Source organism: Eutrigla gurnardus (genome assembly GCF_963514095.1).
Source record: "Eutrigla gurnardus genome assembly, chromosome: 17".
Taxonomy (NCBI): domain Eukaryota; kingdom Metazoa; phylum Chordata; class Actinopteri; order Perciformes; family Triglidae; genus Eutrigla; species Eutrigla gurnardus.
Genome location: NC_139928.1, coordinates 18141601 through 18149854, shown reverse-complemented (window position 1 = coordinate 18149854; position 8254 = coordinate 18141601). Strand labels below are relative to the sequence as shown.

Sequence of the window (8254 nt, the reverse complement as noted above, 5' to 3'; positions counted from 1 at the left end):
CACTCTGTCTGTACAGTAGGTCAGTCTGTGAACAGCCCCGGCTCACCTGTTGCTATCCTTAACCCGATTAGCAGCAGGTCAAGTTGTGTGTGTGTGTGTGTGTGTGTGTCGGCTCCGCTCTTTTACTGTAAAAGTCAAGGTGTCTGGTCCACATGAAGGTCTAATCTCATACAAGTCTTGTCTTTCTGTAGAGACGTGAAAAAGAAAAAAAGAGAGAGAGATAATGCCGGGTCTTGTTTTGAGGGTCACCCACTAGGTGAGGCTGGATTTAAAGTGATGCTCTCTAGACATTGAACAGCTTATCACCCGTTAACACACAAATAGACACAAGCTGCCTCCTCAGTCGTCTTAAGAACCGTGTGATCCTGAATGTGAAATGTTGAGTCACCCCTGGACACGGAGCTGCATGTCCCGACTTATGTGTACTTTAGGGTCTAGGTAGAGGACTAGGTAGAGGACTAGGTAGAGGACTAGATAGAGGACTAGGTAGAGGACTAGATAGAGGGCTAGGTAGAGGGCTAGGTAGAGGGCTAGGTAGAGGACTAGGTAGAGGACTAGGTAGAGGGCTAGGTAGAGGACTAGGTAGAGGACTATGAAGAGGACTAGATAGAGGACTATGAAAAGGACTAGGTAGAGGACTAGGTAGAGGGCTAGGTAGAGGACTAGGTAGAGGGCTAGGTAGAGGACTAGGTAGAGGACTAGATAGAGGACTAGATAGAGGGCTAGGTAGAGGACTAGGTAGAGGACTAGGTAGAGGGCTAGGTAGAGGACTATGAAGAGGACTAGATAGAGGACTATGAAAAGGGCTAGGTAGAGGACTAGATAGAGGGCTAGGTAGAGGTCTAGGTAGAGGACTAGATAGAGGGCTAGGTAGAGGACTAGGTAGAGGACTAGGTAGAGGACTAGATAGAGGACTAGGTAGAGGGCTAGGTAGAGGACTAGGTAGAGGACTAGGTAGAGGACTAGATAGAGGTCTAGGTAGAGGACTAGGTAGAGGGCTAGGTAGAGGTCTAGGTAGAGGACTAGGTAGAGGTCTAGGTAGAGGACTAGGTAGAGGGCTAGGTAGAGGTCTAGGTAGAGGACTAGATAGAGGGCTAGGTAGAGGTATAGGTAGAGGTCTAGGTAGAGGACTATGAAAAGGTCTAGGTAGAGGACTATGTAGAGGTCTAGATCTAGATCTGATGAGTGTTTATCAGCACACATGAGATGCTTTACATTTTCTCCGTCACTTTCAGCCGTCAGCACTGAACCGCACCAATTAAGAGACTTAAAAACTCTGTTTCAACCATTAATTTACAAAGTACAAAGTCAACAGTTATTTATAATCTTGGTAAACAAGCTTCATCGTATTAAACTGAGTCGTAGCAAAGAAACAGAACCTCGTTGAACCCCACAAGACGTCACTGAAAGAGGAGAGGAAGTCGAGGCCGAGCGTTCCGCTGCTCTATTAAAGAATGTGACAGCTTCATTTCTGAACGAGGACACTCTGGTGCTTCACTGGGATTACAGTAGGGCATCTGGCCAGTCCAGACAGCAGGATGGAAAATATACTATGAAAATATCCTGCTCATTCCCTCTCACTTGCATGTAATTCTCAGTGCCAGTGACACACATTACATCACATTAAAGGGTCAGATCAGGAATGACACCACTTCCTGTAAATCATAATCTCTACGCTGGAAATGTCATTATCTGCCAATTCCTTAATGATAGCTTATTGTATAACTGCATAAGAGTGTGTGTGTGTGTGTGTGTGTGTGTGTGGTTTATGTATCTGTCGCATACCGTATAAAAGCTGTTAATCCCTGAAATAAAGGCTTTTCATGGAATGTTACTTAATTTCCCGGCGATGGTGGTTAAGCTCGGAGCTGTGAGGGTTAACCTCAGCGTGCCGACTTCTGCTTTATACGTTAGCATGGAAGCAGGGTCACTTTTAGCCACGAAGTGAGGGTTAGGACTAGTTGTGCAGCTATTAGGGCGTAAAAGTGTCACTTTTTGACTTGGTGGTGATGACGCTAGATGAAAATTCTGTCATTCATACCTTTTTAAAGAGGACCTATTTTCTTCTTTCTCCCTTTCCTTTATGTGTTTATAGATTTTTGTTCATGCAAAAGGTCTCCAGAGTGTCAAAGCCTAAAGCCTTACTTAGTCAGAAATATACACCTTGAAAAGCCTCTTGTGAGTTCTTAATTTCAAGATAATTCTGTGAAACAACATATATATTCAGTATTCAGTATTCAGTTAACTGTCCTATATGAGAAAGAAAAGCAGCAATGCTTCACATTTGGGAAGCTAGAAGCAGTGATATTTTCCCCTTTTATGTGTTTTTACATAACAGTGCTGATGAGAGTTGAATTTCCGGGATGCACCAACAGGAAGTAGAAACCAAGAGTTCAGCGTTGAACTTTCTAACTTTAAGTTTGAACGTTGGAGGTGAATGTGCAGAGTGCTTTAATCCAGGTGTACAGTTGCATGTCCGCCGAGTATTAGATGACATCACCGCGGCTTACGGCTCAGAGAGCTGACGGGAGTTCAGAGGAGGACCACTTCTGTCCGAGAGTTTTTAATATTAATGAGCCTGTCTGCCACGCTGGCGTCGGTGAGGAACATGAGGAACGGGGAGCAGGTGCAGGCTGGAAGCAAGTGATGACGAATCATTGCACAGTCCCAGAGGAACATGACATTTACATAATGTGTGTGTGTGTGTGTGTGTGTGTGTGTGTGTGTGTGTGTGTGTGTGTGTGTGTGTGTGTGTGTGTGTGTGTGTGTGTGTGTGTGTGTGTGTGTGTGTGTGTGTGTGTGTGTGTGTGTGTGTGTGTGTGTGTTTGTGTGAGAGAGTACAAACACTGATTAAGCAGTGACGTCCAGTGATACAGAGCTGGAGGAATTAATGACACGCGATCGCTCCCTGCTTTCAGATCTGCTTTACTTTCACTTTCTTCACCGAATATATTTCCAGGAATACTTTGATTGCACTAAACATTTGGTGTCATGAAACCAAAACCATACTTTTTATGCCTTGTTTATTTGAACTAGAACTGAAACGATTAGTCGATCCATCTATTTTGATCATTAGTTGATTCAGATTCTCCAATCTGAGTATTAAACCGTATATCTTTGGATTTTTGACTGTTTGATTAGACAAAGATAGATATACTTTATTGATCCCAAGCTGGGAAATTAAAGGCATTTAAAGATGTGACCTGTGATGGACGTTTTATTGACAAAATTACTAATTCATTAATTGGGGATATAATCAGCAGATTTATCAATAATGCAAATAATCAATAGTTGCTGCCCCAATTTAACCACAAGAAACTCTACATGAATGAAATGTTACAAAGGACTCAGTACTAATTTCCAAACTAAGACGAGGACATTTTTTTGTCGGGACTCAAATTTATTTTAAATACTTAATTTATATTATATTTCACTAATTGATTAATAATTGTATCCCTTAATTGCAGGGCGATAGTATGTTTCTGCCACAGATGCGTTGAATGTGTGTGGTTTTTGCATTCGATCAGAGAAAGTGACATAGTAAAGAGTATAATATAGTATATAAGAAAGTCCCATCTGGTAGGAACCACTGCATTTTTTGGCATTTATGCATAAAAATGTCACAACTAATTTGAATGAATATCATTGCACAGTCTATGATTAATGGATCTTTTGCAGCAGAGGCTTAAAACCCATCATTCAAATGACATACCTATAGATTTGCATACAATTTCACATTTAAAATCACAAAAACATGTTGCCTTTCCTGCAGTGAAAGGTTACTGTTTATCTATTATTTAATGAAAATGTAAGACAAGCTTTAGGTCATGCCTTTTTTTATGGACGGATCTCCTCTGGAAAGAGGTTTGAAGCTCATGTATTCGGACTTCTCCCTCCCTCCTGGCCGGTGGAGGAGTTTGTTATGTGACATCCAGAGAGGAGAGGCTCCAAAGAAGGAGGGCTGCTGGGAGATCGGCTCCGACCTCCAGGTGCAGCCGCTGTGGGAGGGCGGCCGGGCTTTTGGCTGCTGGACCCTGCAGACGAGTTTAGCACTTAAACCCAAACACAGAGACACGTGGGAGAAAACAGCAATATGTAGAAAAAACAGCAGCACCATCACTCAGATGGAAAAAGATTGAGAAGATTTGGGCTAAATCCTGGTGGGTGGAGTCACTATTTCTCACTATTTATTCTAGAATGATCTTTTTGTCTCTTTCAAATCAAAAGACACACTCAATATTATTAATCCTGTCCAATAAGTGTCCAGTTATTTCCCTTCCTGTATTCTTTCATTTGAAAGATTCTTTTATTTCACAAGAAAAACGAGAGAAACTTCAATCAAAACATAAGTTTGAAATATTTCTATTTCCTTGAATCATGTCATAATTTATCCCTCGACTTCATCAGCGTCACTCCACCTGCTCATGTAAAACACTTGTTCTTTCATTCAAACAAAAGATATAAATCCAGCATCTGAAAAGCAACAATAACATGAAGTTTATTTTGATAGTTGCACAGCGAGAGCCGGGAGTGACGGAAGGAAACGGTTTGTTGAGACTGCAGGTGTTCTCGCCCTCGCAGGTTTTGGGCGAGGAGCCAGTCGCCATTGATGTCATCGCAAATACAGACGTCTTGATCGAAGCCTTGAGTGCTTGACATTTTAAAAGCCTTACACAAACAGAGAGAGAGAGAGTTGGGAATGAGTCACCTGCATCGTGTTCAAGTGCAAAGTCAAAAGCAATACATGGTGCTCAAAATGTGTGCAATATTTAAGACGTCTGTCTTTGGTGTTGCAGAGATATCGACTGAAATTAGCATGCTAACCAGCTAGCCCCGGCCCTTTCATTCTCATTTAAACGTCTCAAGCGTTTATTTCAAGTTCAGCTTGATTTTCCAGAAAAGGAAACAGCAGATTAACTCGGCTCTGTTCGGGTGATTGGCACCGCGATGTTTTCAGGTCACATGACCTCATGAAAGTAGTTCCCAGCTCTCATCCAATCCACAGGTTGTAAGATGAGAAGGAGCCGTTCACATAATGTAAACACAGTAATGATCCATACACTGAAACGCTTGTGTTTTCGTCTAATCGATACGTCTTGGACGTGAGTGTGTAAATAAAAACAGTCCCTTCAGATAAACTACATGACGGACTCCTTCATTATTCACGAGGGGGGCGGCCTCAAGCCGGCGTTGTCCTGTGACCTACACACACACACACACACACACACACACTCGTCTCCTGAGTGCACGTGAAACCACTCGGCTCGTCTCGTGTAGCGCTAAAACGAGAGCAATCACGTTAGCGATCCACGGCGGAGGAGCTTCACATTCCTGCTGCTGAACGAGCCTCTTGTTTGACATCGTTCTTTAAAAAGATGTGATGTTTGGGTTAATAGGATTTGTTGTTGTGTTATGAACAAACTAAACCAGGTGAACCAGTCGCGGTATGCAAAAAATGGCGACAGGAAATGGTTTGACTCACTGGATTTTCGGCAGGAACAGGAACACGGCCAACTGGTTCATTTGAATAGATTTGGTTTCCCACCAGGTAGCTACCGGCCGAACAGGGGAGGCTGTGTGAGCGTTGACCTACTTTTCATTCTTATCTTGTTTTATCTTTTCTATCTTAAATGGAGCTTAAACGCTCAACTTAATAGTCCCTGAAGGGAAATGTGTCTCACAGCCGGAGAAAACCACGACAATATACAAACATAAGAAAAATAAATCATCATAAAATACAAAGAAGTGTGACTAAAACGGTGGAACCAAATCAAAACGAATCGCTTGTTTGTATAATTGCGTTTTATTGAAATGGGAAATGTTCATATTTTCAAGGCCATAACTCTTATACAACTCTTATAAACAAGTCTGACACTCATGATGGTGTGAAAACCATTAATAAAGAGCAAAATAAATTAAAAACCCAGACTTTTACTGATTTTCCAGTTTGGCTTTTTATTTACTTATATTTTATACTTTATGTATTTACTTAAAAAACATAAAAAAAATGAAACATTACATATCTTTTACATGAAGTTTAACCCTGATAATAAGTATATTTATTAAAATGTTGAAATAAAACTAATAAAAAATAACTAATGTGATGAAAGGAACCCTTTCTTTTAAGTTGATATTAATTATTAATAACATTTGGACAATTTGATGAAATGAGGTGGATAATCAATTTTATTTTGCAGTTTCAAAGCCAAAAACTTGCTTGTTTAAGAGGATTTATTGTATTCTGGTGATTTGAACCAGAGCGTGCGAGCAGTGAGGACATTATGGGATGCTTTAACTGAGGCCGATCATATTCAGTTAATCCTTCTTCCCATCAGTTTACCTGCAGGTTCGTGTGATGGTGCTCGGAGCTTGTTGTTCTGTTGGTTGTCTCATGTTTCTTTGAAAACCTGGATCTCAGAGTCCTGATGGCCGACCTCTTTAGTGGCTGACAAAGCATCCGACCTGGCGTGACCCCCCCAGAGGTTTTAAATCTCTCTTGTAGTTTTACTAAGTAACAACAAAACCGAACAAAGACGCTTTGTGAGAAAACAAGGACAGACCTGGGATCAGAATCACTTCGAGAGCCTAAACAATGGTGGAAGGAGTGGAAGTGGAGGTAAACGTGCCAATACAACAATGTACAAATACTCCTTTAGGTGCTTTTAGATCCCGAGCCACTCCACGAGCTCATCAGCTGTTTTGCTTGATGCACGTTGCTGAGATGAAAGCGTCTCTGTGTGATCGTGGAGTGCAGCGGTTCATATATCCGCCCAGGTTTTTGTTGAAAACATGCTCTCAGTGGAAGAAGTGTAAAGTTTCAGCTAAAGTCAGGGAGGAGCTCGGAGCTTTTGTATTCAAGAAATTACTATGTTAAAAAAACAAGAACTTTCTCATTGTAAATGCTTTTCACGTTCACAGCTGTTGTGAAAAAGAAGATTTGAAAATTGGAAGTATTTGACTAAAATCCAGGAAAAAATCATGTATTCTCAGTGAAGTGGATACAAAATGATGCAACAAAGTTGGGAATAATAACGAACCACTCCAGATTTAAGTGGTTATATGAACAGATAGTGATCTTAACCCATTAATCTGGACTTCGTCTGCGTCTCCTGATTACTTTTTGTTCTTGAATGCGCCCCTCTGTCTCCTGTTTAAGTCACTCTTCATCTGCCAGAGTCGGCTGACGTCACGCGGCTTGATTGTCTTCCTCTTATGTAAACCACAAGACCGGCAGCAGCAGCAGAGGAACACAAATCCTCGTCAAAGAGCAAAGCTCTTTAGCTCCTTGTTGCGTTGCTGCACGGCTGCCTGCGTACTCCACCTCGTCCATGCCATCATTCGGCCCCGAGGAGTCGCAGCCAATGAATGCAGTGTTTTCTTTACGTTCTTTCATTCCTTTCATTCCTTTCATTCCTTTCTGCATGCAGAGGTCACATCCAGATCCTCCACTCAGATGATGAGGTTGCATAAGAAGTTTTTATTCTTCCTCTAAACCAAAACGCCGCCGCTCTGTAACTGGGTTAATGCTGCTGCTGCTGGAGGAACAGTACAAAGTCACACAGCCGATAGGATCTGATCGCAGAACAGCAAGTTCGCCTCAGCAGATTTGACTTTAAAGCCACAATCTGTTGACTATTAAAACGCACAATTTGTGAACAAAAATGACCGCAAATTTGATTGTCATCATCATTTATTTGGTCAAATTTTCTTTTTCTTATTCCATTTTTTTTCCTGTTTTATATATCGTGATTTAATATTTTTGGGTTGCATTTGCGATTTCTTAATTTTTTCTTATTTTCCATGCATGTAAATGCATTCTCAGTGATGACGAGCTGATTGATCCGGTGACGGCTGCAGCAGCAGGCTGAAATCTGAGAGATGTGATTCACTTCCTCCAGACAGCTGACGGATATGAGCTGAACATTTCCAAAACATTCTCTGTTGGTGAGGCGTGACGGTGATGCAGCGAGACAGTCAGTGTGGTGAAGACACCAGTTTAAGCTGGTTTTCAGTGAGGCCCCCCCGATTCAACCATGAAGTGCAAAATAAATCATGTTAATCAGCTTTTGATATTTAGAGAAGAAGAAAAGTTTGTCTAAAACGTGTTTCCTGACCTGATATATTATAGATATAGATATTTCGTATAGATCTCTTTAATCTACTGAGTGCAGCAGCTTTCTCAAGTTAACCAACAACATCCTGCATGTTGATATTTTTGCATATTTACTGTGAGAGCAATGTGATGATGTGGAAT

The 8254-nt window shown here is 41.4% G+C and overlaps 1 protein-coding gene across 1 annotated transcript in view; it reads left to right on the top strand.

The window, feature by feature from the left end:
• The window catches only part of rbm43 (RNA binding motif protein 43), a 30657-nt gene continuing 22403 nt past the window's right edge, over positions 1-8254 (top strand). Inside the window, exon 1 of the mRNA XM_084031780.1 lies at positions 1-19. The gene's annotated coding sequence lies outside the window, so the exon portion shown is untranslated. The remainder of the gene's footprint in view (positions 20-8254) is intronic.